This window comes from Arachis duranensis, chromosome 9 (assembly GCF_000817695.3).
Source record: "Arachis duranensis cultivar V14167 chromosome 9, aradu.V14167.gnm2.J7QH, whole genome shotgun sequence".
NCBI classification, from domain to species: Eukaryota; Viridiplantae; Streptophyta; class Magnoliopsida; order Fabales; family Fabaceae; genus Arachis; species Arachis duranensis.
In genome coordinates, this window is record NC_029780.3 from 72,402,866 (window position 1) to 72,423,293 (window position 20,428).

At 37.0% G+C, this 20,428-nt stretch overlaps 1 non-coding gene across 1 annotated transcript; it reads left to right on the plus strand.

Annotated features, from left to right (window-relative positions):
* Nucleotides 1-582: 582 nt before the first annotated feature.
* On the plus strand, nt 583-686 carry LOC127742252 (small nucleolar RNA R71). The gene has a single exon (XR_008003440.1). It is a non-coding gene; the product is annotated as a small nucleolar RNA R71 (small nucleolar RNA).
* Nucleotides 687-20,428: the final 19,742 nt, after the last annotated feature.

Below are 20,428 nucleotides of genomic sequence, written 5' to 3' on the forward strand. Positions count from 1 at the left end.
AAATTTGCTAAATTAGAGGGGCTCTGGTAAGAATTCTCTGTCTGTTGCTGAGAAGATGATGGAAAAGGCTTGTTATTGCTGAGCCTGTTTCTTCCACCATTATTAAAGCCTTGTTAAGGATTTTGCTGATCCTTCCATGAGAGATTTGGATGATTTATCCATGATGAATTATAGGTGTTTCCATAAGGTTCACCCATGTAATTTACCTCTGCCATTGCAGGGTTCTCAGGATCATAAGCTTCTTCAGAAGCTGCCTCTTTAGTATTGTTGGATGCATTTTGCCATCCATTCAGACTTTGAGAAATCATGTTGACTTGCTGAGACAACACTTTATTCTGAGCCAATATGGCATTCAGAGCATCAATTTCAAGAACTCCCTTCCTCTGAGGTATCCCATTATTCACGGAATTCCTCTCAGAAGTGTACATGAATTGGTTATTTGCAACCATGTCAATAAGTTCTTGAGCTTCTACAGGCGTTTTCTTTAAGTGAATGGATCCACCTACAGAATGGTCCAATGACATTTTGGAAAACTCAGATAGACCATAATAGAATATATCTAATATGGTCCATTCTGAAAACATGTCAGAAGGGCACTTTTTGGTCATCTGCTTGTATCTTTCCCAAGCTTCATAGAGGGATTCACCATCTTTTTGCTTGAAGGTCTGAACATCCACTCTAAGCTTGCTCAACTTTTGAGGAGGAAAGAATTTATCCAAGAAGGCCGTGACCAGCTTATCCCAGGAGTCCAGGCTATCTTTAGGTTGTGAGTCCAACCATGTTCTAGCTTTGTCTCAAAGCAACTAATTGAGGTTTCAGCTCAAAATTGTTTGCTCCAATGGCAGGAATTGAGATGCTTCTTCCATCAAACTTGGACGTTGGTTTAGTGAAATCACCAAGCATCCTCCTTGCATTATTGTTGTTGGGTTTGGCTGCCATCTCCTTCTCTTGTTCGAAAATTTCAGAAAGATTGTCTCTGGATTGTTGTAATTTAGCTTCTCTTAGTTTCCTCTTCAGAGTCCTTTCAGGTTCAGGATCAGCTTCAACAAGAGTGTCTTTTTCCTTATTCCTGCTCATATGAAAGAGAAGAGAAAAATAAAAGGAAGAAGAATCCTCTATATCTAGACAAAGAGGATCTTTATTATTAGTAGAAGAAGAAAGGAATAAAAGTGGAGAATCCAATCACAAGGGTGAGGATAGAGGCAGTGATTGGAGATGAAGAGAGGTGAAGAGAAGTGTTAGTAAATAAATAAATAAATAGAAGAAGAGAAGAGAGGGAGAATTCGAAAATAATTTTGAAAAAGTAGTTAATGATTTTCGAAAATTAAAGATAAGATATAATTAAACGAAAATTAAAGATGAGATAGAATTAAAATAATAATTTAAAACAATCAGTTAATTTAAAAAGAATTTTGAAAAAGGGATGAGATATTTTCGAAAATTAGAGAGGGAGAAGTAGTTAGGTGGTTTTGAAAAAGATAAGAAACAAACAAAAAGTTAATTAGTTAGTTGAAGAAGATATTAAAATCAAATTTGAAAAGATAAGAAGATAAGAAGTTAGATAAGATATTTTGAAATCAAATTTTTGAAAAAGATATGATAAAAAGATATGGTTGAAAAAGATTTAATTTTTAAAATGAAAATTAATTACTTAACTAACAAGAAACTAAAAGGTATGATTCTAGAATTTAAAGATTGAACCTTTCTTAACAAGAAAGTAACAAACTTCAAATTTTTGAATCAATCACATTAATTGTTAGTGTAATTTAAAAAATTTGAAATAAAATTAAGAAAATGATTTTGAAAATAATTTTAAAATTTTCGAATTTAATAAGATAAAAATGAAAAAGATTTGATTTTTGAAAAAGTTTTGAAAAGATAGAATTTTTTAAAATTGAAAATTTGACTTGACTTATACGAAACAACTAATTTTAAAAATATTTTGACTAAGTCAACTCAAATTTTCGAAAATTATGAGAAAACTAAGGAAAAGATATTTTTTTATTTTTCTAAATTTTTAATGATGACAGAGAAAAAGATAAAAATGACTCACAACATGAAAATTATGAATCAAAACATATGATGCATGCAAGAATACTATGAATGTCAAGATGAACACCAAGAACACTTTGAAGATCATAATGAACATCAAGAGCATATTTTTGAAAAAAAATTTTATGCAAAGAAAACATGCAATTCACCAAACTTAGAAATCTTTAATGCATGTATACTAACAAACGAAAAATGCATATGATAAACAACAAAAAATACAAAATAAGAAAACATCAAGATCAAACAAGAAGGCTTACCAAGAACAACTTGAAGATCATGAAGAACACCATGAATGCATGAATTTTTCGAAAAAAATGCAAGAACAATATGAATATGCAATTGACACCAAACTTAAAAATTGATTCAAGACTCAAACAAGAAACACACAATATTTTTTATTTTTACGATTTTCTATTTTTTTTGTATTTTTATTATATTTTTTTCGAAAAACATATGGAAAAAGAAAATAAGAAATTAAAAATCTTTAAGAAGAATTCCAGGAATCTTTCAATATTAGCTCAAAGCTCAAATCAAAAGGTTGGACATGGCTTAATAGCCAGTCAGCTTTAGGATGGAATTACATGCATTGTGGTGATTAGTTGAAGACCAATTCCAAAGGAGTTTGAATATGGCTTTGCAGCCAGCCAGGATTCAACATGCTTCATGAAACTCTGGAATTCATTCTTAAATGTTTTGAAGCCATAGAATGATTTATTTAAAAAAATTTCGAAAAAAAGGAATAAAAATTTTTTTGAAAGATTTTTGAAAAGAAAATTATCTAATCTGAGCAACAAGATGAACCGTCAGTTGTCCAGACTCGAACAATCCCCGGCAACGGCGTCAAAAACTTGGTGCACGGATTTGTGATCATCAACAATGGCTCCAATAGTTTGGTAGCTCTCACACGTGAATTACACTTAGTCACAACTCCGCACAACTAACCAGCAAGTGCACTGGGTCGTCCAAGTAATACCTTACGTGAGTAAGGGTCGATCCCACCGAGATTGTTGGTATGAAGCAATCTATGGTCATCTTGTAGATCTCAGTCAGGCTGATTCAAATGTGATTGGATTAGATAATTAAAAAATAAATAAAATAGGATAGAAATATTTATGTAAATTAATGGTGGGAATTTCAGATAAGCATATGGAGATGCTTGTCCCTGTTGAATCTCTGCTTTCCTACTGCTTTCATCCAATCCTTCTTACTCCTTTCCATGACAAGATGTATGTAGGGCATCACCGTTGTCAATGGCTACATCCCATCCTCTCAGTGAAAATGGTCCAAATGCTCTGTCACAGCACGGCTAATCATCTGTCGGTTCTCAATCAGGTTAGAATAGAATCCCGTGATTCTTTTGCGTTTGTCACTAACGCCCAACCTTCATGAGTTTGAAGCTCGTCATAGTCATTTAATCCAAGAATCCTACTCGAAATACCATAGACAAGGTTAGACTTTCCGGATTCTCATGAATGCCGCCATCAATTCTAGCTTATACCACGAAGATTCTGATTAAGGAATCCAAGAGATATGTGCCCGGTCTAAGGTAGAACGGAAGTGGTTGTCAGTCACGTGCATTCATAGGTGAGAATGATGATGAGTGTCACGAATCATCACATTCATCAAGTTGAAGTGCAACGAATATCTTAGAACAGGAATAACTCTTAATACACTAGTAAAAAGTGCTATTTATACTAAACTAGCTACTAGGGTTTACAGAAGTAAGTAATTGATGCATAAATCCACTTCCGGGGCCCACTTGGTTTGTGCTTGGGCTGAGCTTGATCTATCCACGAGCTGAGGCTTCTCTTGGAGTTGAACGCCAAGTTGTAACGTGTTTTTGGCGTTCAACTCTGGTTCGTGACGTGTTTCTGGCGTTTGACTCTAGAATGCAGCATGGAACTGGCGTTGAGCGCCAGTTTACGTCATCTAATCATAAATAAAGTATGGACTATTATATATTGATGGAAAGCTCTTGATGTCTACTTTCCAACGCCATTGAGAACGTGCCATTTGGAGTTCTGTAGCTCCAGAAAATCTATTTCGAGTGCAGGGAGGTCAGATTCCAACAACATCAGCAGTCCTTTGTCAGCCTCCTATCATAGTTTTGCTCAGGTCCCTCAATTTCAGCCAGAAAATACTTGAAATCACAGAAAAACACACAAACTCATAGTAAAGTCCAGAAATGTGAATTTAGCATAAAAACTAATGAAAACATCCCTAAAAGTAACTAGATCATGCTAAAAACTTCCTAAAAACAATGCCAAAAAGCGTATAAATTATCCGCTCATCAGGCTACCATCCGTCCTCTCAATGAAAATGGTCTAAGTGCACTGTCACCGCACGGATAATCATCTGTTAGTTCTCACTCATGTTGGAATAGGATCCATTGATCCTTTTGTGTCTGTCACTACGCCCATCCCTTGTGAGTTTGAAGCTCGTCACAGTCATTCATTCCCTGAATCCTACTCGGAATGTCACAGACAAAGTTTAGACTCTCCGGATTCTCAAGAATGATGCCAATGGATTCTAGCTTATACCAAGAAGATTCTAATTAAGGAATCCAAGAGATACTCATTCAATTGAAGGTAGAACGGAGTTGGTTGTCAGACATGCATTCATAGGTTGAGAATGATGATGAGTGTCACGGATCATCACCTTCTTCATCGAGACACAAGCGTGTTTGAATAGAAAACAAAAATAATTGCATTAATTCATCAAGACACAGCAGAGCTCTTCACCCCTAACAATGGAGTTTAGAGACTCATGCCATCAAAGATTACAATGTTCAGATCTAAAATGTCATGAGGTACAAAATAAATCTCTAAAAGTTGTTTAAATACTAAACTAGTCACTTAGGTTTACAGAAAATGAGTAAACTGAGATAGATAGTGCAAAAATCCACTTTTGGGGCCCACTTGGTATGTGCTAGGGCTGAGACTTGAGCTTTTCACGTGCCTGGGCTGTTTCTGGAGTTAAACCCTAGGTTGTAACCTGTTTTGGGCGTTTAACTCCAACTTGTAACCTATTTCTGGCGTTTAACGCCAGAATGGAACATGGAACTGGCATTAAACGCCAGTTTACATGGTTTAGCTTCAAGCAAAGTATGGAGTATTATATATTTCTGGAAAGCCCTGGATGTCTACTTTCCAACCCAATTGAGAGCACCCCAGTTGGACTCCTGTAGCTCCAAAAAATCCATTACGAGTGCAGGGAGATCAGAATCCAACAGCATCAGCAGTCATTTTTCAGCCTAAATCAGATTTTTGCTCAGCTCCCTCAATTTCAGCCAGAAAATACCTAAAATCACAGAAAAATACACAAACTCATAGTAAAGTCTAGAAATATGAATTTTGCCTAAAAATTAATAAAAATATACTAAAAACTAACTAAAACATACTAAAAACTACATGAAATTACCCCCAAAAATCGTATAAAATATCCACTCATCACAACACCAAACTTAAACTGTTGCTTGTCCCCAAGCAACTAGATAAATAAAATAGGATAAAAAGAAATCAAGAAGCAATAATATCTCAGAGTTTTAAGTGAAGCTCATATTCTAATTAGATGAGCGGGACTAGTAGCTTTTTGCTTCTGAACAGTTTTGGCATCTCACTTTATCCTTTGAAATTCAGAATGATTGGCATCCATAGGAACTCAGAATTCAGATAATGTTATTGGTTCTCCTATTTTAGTATGTTGATTCTTGAACACAGTTACTTATGAGTCTTTGCTGTGACCTTAAGTATTTTGTTTTCTGGTATTACCACGAGATACATAAATGCCACAGACACATAACTAGGTGAACCTTTTCAGATTGTGACTCAGCTTTGCTAAAGTCTCCAGTTAGAGGTGTCCAGGGTTCTTAGGCACACTCTTTTGCTTTGGATCACAACTTTAACCACTCAGTCTCAAGCTCTTCACCTGGATATGGACAGCTTGATTTAGCCGCTTAGGTCAGGATTTTATTCCTTTAGGCCCTCCTTTCCATTTTTGCTCAAAGTCTTGGATCGTTTTTGCCCTTGCCTTTTGATTTAAGGGGCTATTGGCTTTTTCTTCTTGCTTTGCTTTTTTTTTTTGCAAGCTTTGTTTTTCACTGCTTTTTCTTGCTTCAAGAATCAATTTCATGATTTTTCAGATCATTAATAACATTCCTCTTGTTCATCATTCCTTCAAGAGCCAACAGATTTAACATTCATAAACTCCACTATCAAAATTATGCACTGTTCAGGCATTCATTCAGAAGACAAAAAGTATTGCCACCACATATAAATAATTAGAATTTTCCTTATTAAAAACTCGAAAAAAATATTTCCTCCTTATTATAAAAATCTTCTATTTTATTCATGTTTGATGATGATGAGAAAAATGAATTATAGCTTAATTGGAGATAAAATCAAAATAAAGATACTAATTACTACTACTCATATATAACTTCTAAGGTAAATTCTTAATAAGAACAATTATCACAGAGTTAAGGCTAAGATTAAGACTCAACAACCTTTATTTTGGATGGTGGATGCTCCTTTAGTTTGTGGGATGCTTGGCCCTTCAAGAGATAGCTTCTGATGCTTCAGTTGCTTCAGTTCACGCCCTTGCTCTTCTTGTTCCCCAAGCAGTTTGCAAAGCATGTTATTTTGATTTTGCTGTCTTTCTTTAGTTGGTCCATAGCTTCTTGCAACTTGGTAATAGATGCTTCAAGACTCTCCCAGTATTCAATTTGAGGGATTTCTGGGAGGAACTCCTGTGATTTCCTCTTGATGGGGTTGTCCTGCACTTGTTGTCCTTCCCACCTTTGTTTCAGGATTAGCTAGGATTTCCCAGCTCCTGTTTCGAATTTGCTCTTGGATCTCTGGATATTCATCTTCATTCAGATCAAATTTAACTTCCGGGATCACTGACCTTAGACCCATTATTTTGTAGTAATGGTCCGAATGTTCTTTGGTTAAGAACTTCCTTGATTCCAAAGTGGTTTTGGAATATTCTCTTTCTTTCCTCTTAGAGTGGTTTGTTTTCCCTTAGGAGCCATGATCTTAGTGGGTATTGGCTTAGTGATCACGGATAAACACACCAAACTTAGAGGTTTGCTTGTCCTCAAGCAAAAGAAAGGAAAGGAGAGGGATAGAGGGAGAGCCAAGTTCAAATTGTGGAGAAGAGGTGGGAGGCCGAACGCGGATTTAAAGGGTAGGGGTGGGTTTTTGAAAATTTTTGAAAAAGATAGGATAGAAGATATGATTTTTAAAAGATAAGTATGATAGGAAAAAGATGTAATTTGAAATTGAAAAGATATGAAAGATATTTGAAAAAGATAAATCTGAATTTTGAAAAGAAGATATGATGAGTTTAAAAAGAGTTGAGATAAACATTTAAAAAGATTTGAAAAGAATTCAAAAAGATAAATGAGTTTTGAAAAAGGTTTGAAAAGATATTGAAGAAAAATTAAGAAATATGTTTAGGATTAAAAATTTTTCGAAATTGAAGTTGAAAGATGAGAGTTTGTAAGATGTTTATGCAAGAAATCATGAATTGAAACATGAAAAATGGAAAAAATTTGAAGTGAAAACGAAGTTACCTTCTCCCCACAATCCTGGCATTAAACGCCCAACTGCTGCATGTTTGGGCGTTTAAAACCCATCTATTGCTTCTCCTGGGCGTTTAACGCCCAGCTGTAGCTTCTGGCTGGCGTTAAAAGCCAGAAAATCCTTTATCACTTGGCGTTTTTCTGAATGCCCATGATGCTGCAAATCTAGCGTTAAACATCCAGAATGGTATCTATTCTGGTGTTTAACGCCCAAATGGCTATCCCTACTGGAGTTAAATGCCCAGTAGATGCTTCTTTTGGGCGTTTAACGCCCAAAACAGCTTTTACTGGCGTTTTCGCACCAGTGAGCTTCTTTTTGCTGTTTTATCCTCTGAATCCTTCTGTACCTATGTGAACTTATGCAATTGCTATTTTACCTTGAAGATAATTAATATGAACCTGTAAAATTATCATTTAATTAACAAATAAGCTTTGTTAATGGCTGGGTTGCCTCCCAGCAAGCGCTTCTTTATTAACAAAAATTTTTGCATTTTTGAAAACATTGAGTCTGAATTCCTCTAGCTCATTTAACTGGAGCAATTGTTTTTCTCCAGCTAACTTGGCATCAAGGTTTAGGAATCTGGTTGCCCAGTAGGCCTTGTGTTCCAATTCCACTGGCAAGTGACAGTCTTTTCCATACATAAGCTGGTATGGAGAGGTCCCTATAGGTGTCTTAAATGCTGTTCTATATGCCCACAGAGCATCATCCAAGCTTCTTGCCCAATCCCTTCTACGGTTAATCACAGTCCGTTCCAAGATTCTTTTAAGTTCTCTATTAAAGACTTCATCTTGCCCATTTGTCTGTGGATGATATGGAGTTGCCACCATGTGGCTAACTCCATATCGAACCATAGCAGAATAAAGCTATTTATTGCAGAAATGAGCACCCCCATCACTGATTAGTACTCTAGGGACACCAAATTTGTTGAAGATGTGTTTCTAGAGGAATTTAGTATCATTAGTGGGTGTTTCAATAGCCTCCACCCATTTGGATACATAATCCACTACCACCAGAATATAAGTGTTTGAGTATGATGGTGGGAAAGGCCCCATGAAGTCAATACCCGATACATCAAACAACTCAATCTCCAAGATCCCTTGTTGAGGCATGGCATAACCGTGAGGCAGATTGCCAAATCTTTGGTAACTGTCATAATTACGTACAAACTCTCGGGAGTCTTTATAGAGAGTAGGCCAGTAGAAGCCACATTGGAGGACTCTTGTGGCTGTTCGCTCACTTCCAAAATGTCCTCCATACTGTGATCCATGGTAATGCCAGAGGATCTTCTGTTCTTCTTCTTTAGGCACACATCTATGGATTACTCCATCTGCACATCTCTTGAAGAGATATGGTTCATCCCACAGATAGTACTTTTCATCCGAGATCGATTTCTTTGATTGCTGCCTACTATACTCTTTGGGTATGAATCTCACAGCCTTGTAGTTTGCAATGTATGCAAACCATGGTACTTCCTGGATGGCAAAGAGTTGCTCATCCGAAAAGTTTTCAAAGATCTCAGTAAGAGGGAGGGACGCCCCTTCTACTGGTTCATTTTGGGACAGGTGATTTGCTACTTGGTTCTCTGTCTCTTTTCTGTCTGTTATTTCTATATTAAACTTTTGTAGAAGCAACACTGATAGGTAAAATTATGATTTCTGATAATGGTATTCATGTTCGTTCTCTCCTTGGTAATGGCGCCAAAAACTTGGTGCATGATACCATGGTCCAAACATAACTTCACAACTTCACACAACTAACCAGCAAGTGCACTGGGTTGTCCATGTAAAAAACCTTACGTGAGTAAGGGTCAATCCCACAGAGATTGTTGGTATGAAGCAAGCTATGGTCATCTTGTAAATCTCAGTTAGGCGGATAATAATTGGTTATGGAGTTTTCGAATAATAACAATAAATAAACAGAAAATAAAGATAGAAATACTTATGTAAATCATTGGTGGGAATTTCAGATAGGCGTATGAAGATGCTATGCTCTTTTTGAATCTCTGCTTTCCTACTGCCTTCATCCAATCCTTCTTACTCCTTTCCATGGCAAGCTGTATGTAGGGCATCATCGTTGTCAATGGTTACATCCCATCCTCTCGTGAAAAAGGTCCAAATGCTCTGTCCACGGCACGACTAATCATCTGTCGTTTCTCGATCATGTCGAAATAGAATCTATTGATTCTTTTGCGTTTGTCATCACGCCCAACAATCGCGAGTTTGAAGCTCGTCACAATCATTCAATCCCTGAATACTACTCGGAATACCATAGACAAGGTTTAGACTTTTCGGATTCTCATGAATGCCGCCATCAATTCTAGCTTATACCCGAAGACTCTGATTAAGGAATCCAAGAGATATGTGCTCGGTCTAAGGTAGAACGGGGGTGGTTGTCAATCACGCGTTCATAGGTGAGAATGATGATGAGTGTCACGGATCATCACATTTGTCATGGTGAAGTGCAACGAATATCTTAGAATAGGAATAAACTGAATTGAATGGAAAATAGTAGTAATTGCATTAAAACTTGAGGTACAGCAGAGCTCCACACCCTTAATCTATGGTGTGTAGAAACTCCACCGTTGAAAATACATAAGTGATGAAGGTCCAGGAATGGCTAAATGGCCAGCCCCAAAACATGATCACAGGATCAAAAATACATTCCAGGATCCAGCATTTCTAATACAATAATAAAATGTCTTATTTAAACTAGACTAGCTACCAGGGTTTACAAAAGTAAGTAATTGATGCAGAAATCTACTTCCGGGGCCCACTTGGTGTGTGCTTGGGATAAGCTTGAGTTTTACACGTGCAGAGGCTTCTTTTGGAGTTGAATTCCAAGTTGTAACATGTTTTTGGCGTTCAACTCTGGTTCGTGACGTGTTTCTGGCGTTTGATTCCAGAATGCAGCGTGGAACTGGCGTTGAGCGCCAGTTTGTGTCATCTAATCTCGAATAAAGTATGGACTATTATATATTTCTGGAAAGCTCTGGATGTCTAATTTCCAACGCTTTTAAGAGCGCGCCATTTGAAGTTCGGTAGCTCCAGAAAATCAATTTCAAGTGCAGGGAGGTCAGAATCCAACAACATCAGTAGCCCTTTGTCAGCCTTCTTATTAGAGTTTTGCTCAGATCCCTCAATTTTAGCCAGTAAATACCTGAGATGATAGAAAAACACACAAACTCATAGTACAGTTCAGAAATGTGAATTTTACATAAAAACTAATGAAAACATCCCTAAAAGTAGCTAGATCCTACTAAAAATTACCTAAAAACAATGCCAAAAAGTGTATAAATTATCCGCTCATCACAACACCAAACTTAAATTGTTGCTTGTCCCCAAGCAACTGAAAATCAATTATGGTAAAAAGAAGAGAATATACTATAAAGCTCAGAATATCAATGAATATTAATTCTAATTAGATGAGCGGGACTTGTAGCTTTTTTGCTTCTGAACAGTTTTGGCATCTCACTTTATCCCTTGAAGTTTAGAATGATTGGCATCTCTAACTTAGAATGTTAGATAGTGTTATTGATTCTCCTAGTTAAGTTTGTCGATTCTTGAACACAGCTACTTTTATGAGTCTTGGCCGTGGCCCTAAGCACTTTGTTTTCCAGTATTACCACCGGATACATAAATGCCACAAACACATGACTAGGTGAACCTTTTCAGATTGTGACTCAGCTTTCCTAAAGTCCCCAATTAGAGGTGTCCAGAGCTCTTAAGCACACTCTTTTTACTTTGGATCACGATTTTAACTACTCAGTCTCAAGCTTTTCACTTGGACCTGCATGCCACAAGCACAAGGTTAGGCATAGCTTAATTTAGCCGCTTAGGCTTGGATTTTATTTCCTTGGGTCCTCCTATCCATTGATGCTCAAAGCCTTGGATCCATTTCACCCTTGCCTTTTGGTTTTAAGGGCTATTGGCTTTTTTTGCTTGCTTTTTTTTTCTTTCTATTTTTTTTTTGCCACACACTCTCTCTCTCTTTTTTCGCAAGCTTTTGCTATTCACTGCTTTTTCTTGCTTCAAGAATCAGATTTATGATTTTTCAGATTACCAGTAACATTTCTCTTTGTTCATCATTCTTTCAAGAGCCAACAATTTTAACATTCATAAACAACAAGATAAAAAATATGCACTATTCAAGCATTCATTCAGAAAACAAAAAGTATTGTCACCACATCAATATAATTAAACTAATTTCAAGGATAAATTCGAAACTCGTGTACTTCTTGTTCTTTCTGAATTAGGAACATTTTTCATTTAAGAGAGGTGAAGGATTCATGGATTTATTCATAGCCTTAAGACATAGTTACTACATACTAATGATCATGAAGTAAAGACACAAAACATAAACAAACATATAGCATAAAAACAAAAAAAACAGAGAATTAAGAATAAGGAATGAGTCCACCTTAGTGATGGTGGCACTTTCTTCTTGAAGAACCAATGATGTCCTTGGGCTCTTCTATGTCTCTTCCTTGCCTTTGTTGCTCCTCCCTCATTGCTCTTTGATCTTCTCTAATTTTATGGAGAATGATGGAGTGCTCTTGATGTTCCACCCTTAATTGATCCATATTGTAACTCAAGTCTTCTAGAGAAGTGTTGAGTTGTTCCCAATAATTATTGGGAGGAAAGTGCATCCCTTGAGGCATCTCCAGGATTTCTTGGTGATGAGCTTCCTCATGCGTCTCTTGTGATCCATGAGTGGGCTCTCTTGTTTGCTCCATCCTCTTCTTAGTGATGGGCTTATCCTCCTCAATTGGGATGTCTCCTTCTATGATAACTCCAGCTGAGTAACATAGATGGCAAATAAGATGAGGAAAAGCTAACCTTGCCATGGTAGAATTCAAGGGAGATGACTTCATGAACTTCTACTCCCTCTCCATTCATGATGCTATGAATCATGATGGCTATATGTCCATAAGGACTTAGTCCAACCTTTGATCAAAGTTGACCCTTCTAGTGTAGGGGCGTGCATCTCCTTGCATCATGGGCAAGTTGAATGCCAATCTCACATTTTTCAGACTAAAATCTAAGTATTTCCCCCGAACCATTGTAAGATAGTTCTTTGGATTCGAGTTCACACTTTGATCATGGTTCCTAGTGATCCATGCATTGGCATAGAACTCTTAAACCATTAAGATTCTGACTTGTTGAATGGGGTTGGTCAGAACTTCCCAACCTCTTATTTGGATCTCATGTCAGATCTCCGGATACTCATTTTTCTTGAGTTTGAAAGGGACCTCAGGGATCACCTTTTTCTTGGCCACAACATCATAGAAGTGGTCTTGATGGGCTTTGGAGATGAATCTCTCCATCTCCCATGACTCGGAGGTGGAAGCTTTTGTCTTCCCTTTCCCTTTTCTAGAGGTTTCTTCGGCCTTAGGTGCCATAAATGGTTATGGAAAAATAAAAAGCTATGCTTTTTCACACCAAATTTAGAATATTGCTCGCCCTCGAGCAAGAGAAGAAAGAAGAAGAAGAAGAAGAAGAAAATATGGAGGAAAGGGACAAGTATGTGGTTTCGGCCAAGGTGAAGAAGAGAGGGTTGTGGTGTGTGAAAATGAAGAAGGATAGAGGACTTTATATAGTGAAGGGAGAGGGAGTAGGTTCGGCTATTTAGGGTGGGTTTGGGTAGGAAATAGATTTTGAATTTTAAAAGTAGGTGTGGTTTATGGGGAAAAGTGGATGAATGTGAGTGGTGAAGAGGTGATAGGGAAGAGAGATTGAGGTGACTGGTGAAGGGTTTTGGGGAAGAGTGTTATTGGATTGTGTGAAGATGAGAGAATATGAATTGAGGTAGGTGGGGGTCCTGTGGGGTCCACAGATCCTGAGGTGTCAAAGATTTACATCCCTGCACCAATGAGGCGTGTAAAATGCCCTCTGCATGCAATCCTGGCGTTCAATGCCAGATTGATGCTTGTTTCTGGCGTTAAACGCCAGCTTCATGCTTGTTTTGGGCGTTCAACGCCCATTTGCAGCATGTTTCTGGCGTTCAGCGCCAGTTCCATGCTTGTTTCTGAATGCCAGGATGTTGCTTGTTTTTGGCATTCAACGCCAGATCCATGCTCTATTTTAGCGTTGAACGCCAGCCAGATGCTCCTTACTGGCGTTTAAACGCCAGTAAGCTCTTCCTCCAAGGTGTGCTTTTTCTTCTGCTATTTTTTTATTCTGTTTTTAATTTTAGTATTTATTTTGTGACTCCACATGATCATGAACCTAATAAAACATAAAGAACAATAAAAGAAAAATAAAATTAGATAAATAAAAATTGGGTTGCCTCCCAATAAGCGCTCATTTAATGTCACTAGCTTGACAGTGGGCTCTCATGGAGCCTCACAGGTGATCAAGTCAATGTTGTAGACTCCCAACACCAAACTTAGAGTTTGGATGTGGAGATTCAACGCCAAACTTAGAGTTTGGTTGTGGCCTCCCAACACCAAACTTAGAGTTTGATTGTGGGGGCTCTGTTTGACTCTGTACTAAGAGAAGCTTTTCATGCTTCCTCTCCATTGTTAAAGAAGAACACCCTTGGGTCTTAAACACAAGGTAGTCCCCATTCAATTGAAGGACTAATTCTCCTCTGTTAACATCTATCACAGCTTCTGCTGTGGCTAGGAAAGGTCTTCCAAGGATGATGTATTCATCCTCCTCCTTCCTAGTGTCTAAGATTATGAAATCAGCAGGGATGTAAATGCCTTCAACCTTTACCAACACGTCCTCTACCAATACATAAGCTTGTCTTACTGACTTGTCTGCCATTTGTAATGAGAATATGGCAGGCTATACCTCAATGATCTCCAGCTTCTCCATTACAGAGAGTGGTATAAGATTTATGCCTGACCCTAGGTCACACAGAGCCTTCTCAAAGGTCATGGTGCCTATGGTACAGGGTATTAAGAATTTGCCAGGATCTTATCTCTTTTGAGGTAAAGTTTGCTGAATCCATGTATCTAGTCCATTAATGAGCAAGGGAGGTTCACCTTCACAAGTCTCATTACCAAACAATTTGGCATTCAGCTTCATGATGGCCCCTAGATATTGAGCAACTTGCCCTCCAGTTATATCTTCATCCTCTTCAGAGGAAGAATAGTTTTCAGAGCTCATGAATGGCAGAAGGAGGTTTAATGGAATCTCTATGGTCTCTATATGAGCCTCAGATTCCTTTAGGTCCTGAATAGGGAATTCCTTCTTGCTTGGGAGGCGTCCCATGAGGTCTTCCTCATTGGGGTTCACGTCCTCTCCTTCCTCTCTAGGTTCGGCCATTTTGATTATAACAATGGCCTTGTACTCTCTTTTTGGATTCTCTTCAGTATTGCTTGGGAGAGTACTAGGAAGAGTTTCAGTGAATTTTTTACTCAGCTGGCCCACTTGTGCCTCCAAATTTCTGATGGAGGACCTTGTTTCACGCATGAAACTTAAGTGGCCTTAGATAGATCAGAGACCAAGTTTGCTAAATTAGAAGTGCTCTGCTCAAAATTCTCTATCTGTTGCTGAGAAGATGATGGATAAGGCTTGCTATTGCTGAGCCTATATCTTCCACCATTATTAAAGCCTTGTTGAGGCTTTTGTTGATCCTTCCATGAGAAATTTGGATGATTTCTGCATGATAAATTATAGGTGTTTCCATAAGTTTCACCCATATAATTTACTTCTGCTATTGTAGGGTTCTCAGGATTATAAGCTTCTTCTTTAGAAGATGCCTCTTTAGTACTGTTGGATGCATTTTGCCATCCATTCAGACTTTGAGAAATCATGTTGACTTGCTGAGTCAATATTTTATTCTAAGCCATATGGCATTCAGAGCATCAATTTCAAGAACTCCTTTCCTCTGAGGCGTCCCATTATTCAAGGAATTCCTCTCAGAAGTGTACATGAACTGATTATTTGCAACCATGTCAATAAGTTCTTGAGCTTCTGCAGGTGTTTTCTTTAGGTGAATGGATCCACCTACAGAATGGTCTAGTGACACCATGGATAATTCAGATAGGCCATAATAGAATATATCCAAAATGGTCCATACAGAAAGCATGTCAGAAGGACACCTTTTGGTCATCTGCTTGTATCTTTTCCAAGCTTTATAGAGGCATTCACCATCTTTTTGTTTGAAGGTCTGAACATCCACTCTAAGCTTGCTCAGCTTTTGAGGAGGAAAGAACATAGCCAAGAAGGTCGCGACCATCTTATCCCATGAGTCCAGGCTATCTTTAGGTTGTGAATCCAACTATATTCTAGCTCTGTCTCTTACAGCAAAGGGAAAAGCATGAGCCTGTAGACTTCAGGATCTACTCCATTAGTCTTAACAGTCTCACAGATCTGCAAGAACTCAGTTAAAAACTGGTAGGGATCTTCTGATGGAAGTCCATGGAACTTACAGTTCTGTTGCAGTAGAGCAACTAGTTGAGGTTTTAGCTTAAAATTGGTTGCTCCAATGGCAGGGATTGAGATGCTTCTTCCATCAAACTTGGAAGTAGGTGTAGTGTAATCACCAAGCATCCTCCTTGCATTATTATTTTTGGTTGTCATCTCCTCTTCTTTTTCGAAATTTTCAGTAAGGTTGTCTCTGGATTGTTGTAATTTAGCTTCTCTTAGTTTCCTCTTCAGAGTCCTTTTAGGTTCAGGATTGGCTTCAACAAGAATATTCTTGTCCTTGCTCCTGCTCATATGAAAAAAGAAAGGGAATAGAAAATAACAATAGGGATCCTTTTTACCACAGTAGAGAGATTCCTTTATGTTAGTAGAAGAAGAAGGGAATAGAAGAAGGAAAAGAGTCAAGAATCCAAACACAAGGGTGAAGATAGGTCTAGATTCTTTGAGATGAAGAGAAGTGTTAATAAATAAATAAATAAATAGAAGGAGATGAGAGGGAGAGAATTCGAAAATTAATTTTTGAAAAAGGGTTAGTAATTTTCAAAAATTAAAAGAAGAATTAAAATTAAAAATTAAAATTTAAAACAATTAGTTAATTAAAAGAATTTTGAAAAAGAGGGAGGTAATTTTCGAAAATTAGAGAGAGGAAAGTAGTTAGGTGGTTTTGAAAAAGATAAGATATAGTTAATCAAATAAAGAGTCAACTAGTTAGTTGAAAAAGATTTGAAATTTAATTTTGAAAAGATAAGAAGTTGGAAGATATTTTGAAATCAAATTTGAAAAAGATAAAATTTTGAAAAGATATTATAGAAAAGATATATTTAAAAAAGAATTGATTTTTAAGATTAAAATTTGATTACTTGACTAACAAGAAACTAAAAGATATGATTCTAGAATTTAAAGATTGAACCTTTCTTAACAAGAAAGTAACAAACTTCAAATTTTTGAATCAATCTCATTAATTGTTAGTAAAGTTTTTGAAAGTCATGAATTAAAGATAAGAAAAAGATTTTAAAATTCAAATTAAAAATTTTTGAAAAATAGTAAGAAAAATGAAAAAGATTTGATTTTTGAAAAAGTTTTGAAAAGATAAGATTTTTTTTTAAAAAATTGAAAATTTGACTTGACTTACAAGAAACAACTAATTTTAAAATTTTTTGACTAAGTCAACTCAAATTTTCGAAATTTTGAGAGAAATAAGGAAAAGATATATTTTTTTATTTTTGAATTTTTAATGATGAGAGGAAAAACATAAAAATGACCCAAAACATGAAAATTTTTAGATCAAAACCAATGATGCATGCAAGAACACTATGAATATCAAGATGAACACCAAGAACACTTTGAAGATCATGATGAACATCAAGAACATATTTTTGAAAAACTTTTGATGCAAGGAAAACATGCAAGACACCAAACTTAGAAATCTTTCATGTTTAGACATTATGAATGCAAAAATGCACATGAAAAACATCATACAACGCAAAACAAGAAAATTTAAAGATCATACAAGAAGACTTACCGAGAACAACTTGAAGATCATGAAGAGCACTATGAATCCATGAATTTTCGAAAAATGCAAGAACGAGATAAATATGCAATTGACACCAAATTTAAAACATGACAAAAGACTCAAACAAGAATCACAAAATATTTTTGGTTTTTATGATTTTATGATTTTTTTGTATTTTCTTTTATTTTTTTCAAAAAAATATATAGGAAAAAGAAAATAAGAAATTCAAAATTTTCAATAAGAATTCCAGGGATCTTTCAACGTTAGCCTAAAGCTCTAATCCAAGGGTTGGACATGGCTTAATAGCCAGCCAGCTTTAGGATATAAATCAGGCATGCAACAGCTGATACTTCATCCAACTCCATATACATGTCTTTTATGTTGACACGTGGAATCCTCAATCCAAAAGAATTTGGTATGGCTTTACAGCCAACCAGGCTTCAACATGTTACCATGAAACTCTAGAATTCATTCTTAAAAATTTTGAATAATTTTCGAAAATAGATGAGAAAAATTTTTTTGAAAGATTTTTGAAAAATTTTTGAAAATAAAACAAAAAGAAAATTACCTAATCTGAGAAACAAGATGAACCGTCAGTTGTCTAAACTCGAAAAATCCCCGGCAACGGCGCCAAAAACTTGATAGGCAAAATTGTGATTTCTGATAATGGCATTCATGTTCGTTCTCTCCCTGGTAATGGCACCAAAAACTTGGTGCATGATACCATGGTCCAAACATAACTTCACAACTTCGCACAACTAACCAGCAAGTGCACTAGGTCGTCCAAGTAATAAACCTTACGTGAGTAAGGGTCGATCCCACGGAGATTGTTGGTATGAAGCAAGCTATGGTCATCTTGTAAATCTCAGTTAGGCGGATAATAATTGGTTATGGAGTTTTCGAATAATAATAATAAATAAACAGAAAATAAAGATAAAATTACTTATGTAAATCATTGGTGGGAATTTCAGATAGGCGTATGAAGATGTTATGCTCCTTTTGAATCTCTTCCTTCCTACTGCCTTCATCCAATCCTTCTTACTCCTTTCCATGGTAAGCTGTATGTAGGGCATCACCGTTGTCAATGGCTACATCCCATCCTCTCAGTGAAAAAGGTCCAAATGCTCTGTCACGGCACGCCTAATCATCTGTCGGTTCTCGATCATGTCGGAATAGAATCCATTAATTCTTTTGCGTTTGTCATCACGCCCAACAATTGTGAGTTTCAAGCTCGTCACAGTCATTCAATGCCTGAATCCTACTCGGAATACCACAAACAAGCTTTAGACTTTCTGGGTTCTCATGAATGCCGCCATCAATTATACCTTATACCACAAAGACTCTGATTAAGGAATCCAAGAGATATGCGTTCGGTCTAAGGTAGAACGGGGGTGGTTGTCAGTCACGCATTCATAGGTGAGAATGATGATGAATGCCACGGATCATCACATTCGCCATGGTGAAGTGCAACGAATATCGTAGAACAGGAATAAACTGAATTGAATAGAAAATAGTAGTAATTGCATTAAAACTTGAGGTACAGCAGAGCTCTACACCCTTAATCTATGGTGTGTAGAAACTCCACCATTGAAAATACATAAGTGATGAAGGTCCAGGCATGGCCGAATGGCCAGCCCCAGACGTGATCATGGGATCAAAAATACAATCCAGGATCCAGCATCTCTAATACAATAATAAAATGTCTTATTTATACTAGACTAGTTACTAGGGTTTACAGAAGTAAGTAATTGATGCAGAAATCTACTTCCGGGGCCCACTTGGTGTGTGCTTGGGCTGAGCTTGAGTTTTACACATGTAGAGGCTTCTTTTGGAGTTGAACGCCAAGTTGTAACATGTTTTTGGCCTTCAACTCTGGTTCGTGACGTGTTTCTGGCGTTTGACTCTAGAATGCAGCGTGAAACTGGAGTTGAGCGCCAGTTTGCGTCGTCTAATCTCGAATAAAGTATGGACTATTATATATTGATGGAAAGCTCTAGATGTCTACTTTCCAACGCCGTTGAGAGCGCGCCATTTGTGGTTCAGTAGCTCCAGAAAATCCATTTCGAGTGCAGGGAGGTTAGAATCCAACAGCATCAGCAGTCCTTTGTCAGCCTTCTTATCAGAGTTTTGCTCAGGTCCCTCAATTTCAACCAGAAAATACCTGAAATCACAGAAAAATACACAAACTCATAGTAAAGTCCATAAATGTGAATTTTACATAAAAACTAATGAAAACATCCCTAAAAGTAGCTAGATCCTACTAAAAATTACCTAAAAACAATGCCAAAAAGCGTATAAATTATCCGTTCATCAAACACCCATCTTATGAGTCTGGGTTTTGAATCCTTCTTTGTGAGTACATATTAAAGAGCAACATGGTCAGTGTACACAATCACTTTTGATCCTACTAAATAAGATCTGAACTTGTCAATGGTGTAAACCACTGCAAGTAACTCTTTCTCTGTGGTTGTGTAGTTCTTTTGTGTGTCATTTAAAACATGACTGGCATAATAAATGACGTATAGAAGCTTGTCATGACTTTGTCCCAACACTGCACCAATGTCATGGTCACTGGCATCACACATTAGTTCAAATGGTAATGTCTAGTCTGGTGCAGAGATGACTGGTGCTATGACCAGCTTAGCTTTCAGAGTCTCAAACGCCTGCAGACACTCCTTATCAAAGATAAATGGCGTGTCAGCAGCTAGCAGATTACTCAGAGGTTTTGCAATTTTGGAAAAATCTTTTATAAACCTCCTATAGAATCCTGCATGCCCCAAAAGCTTCTAATTGCCTTAACATTGGCAGGTGGTGGTAATTTTTCAATTACCTCTACCTTAGCTTGATCCACCTCTATTCCCTTGTTCGAAATTTTGTACCCAAGAACAATTCCTTCAGTCACC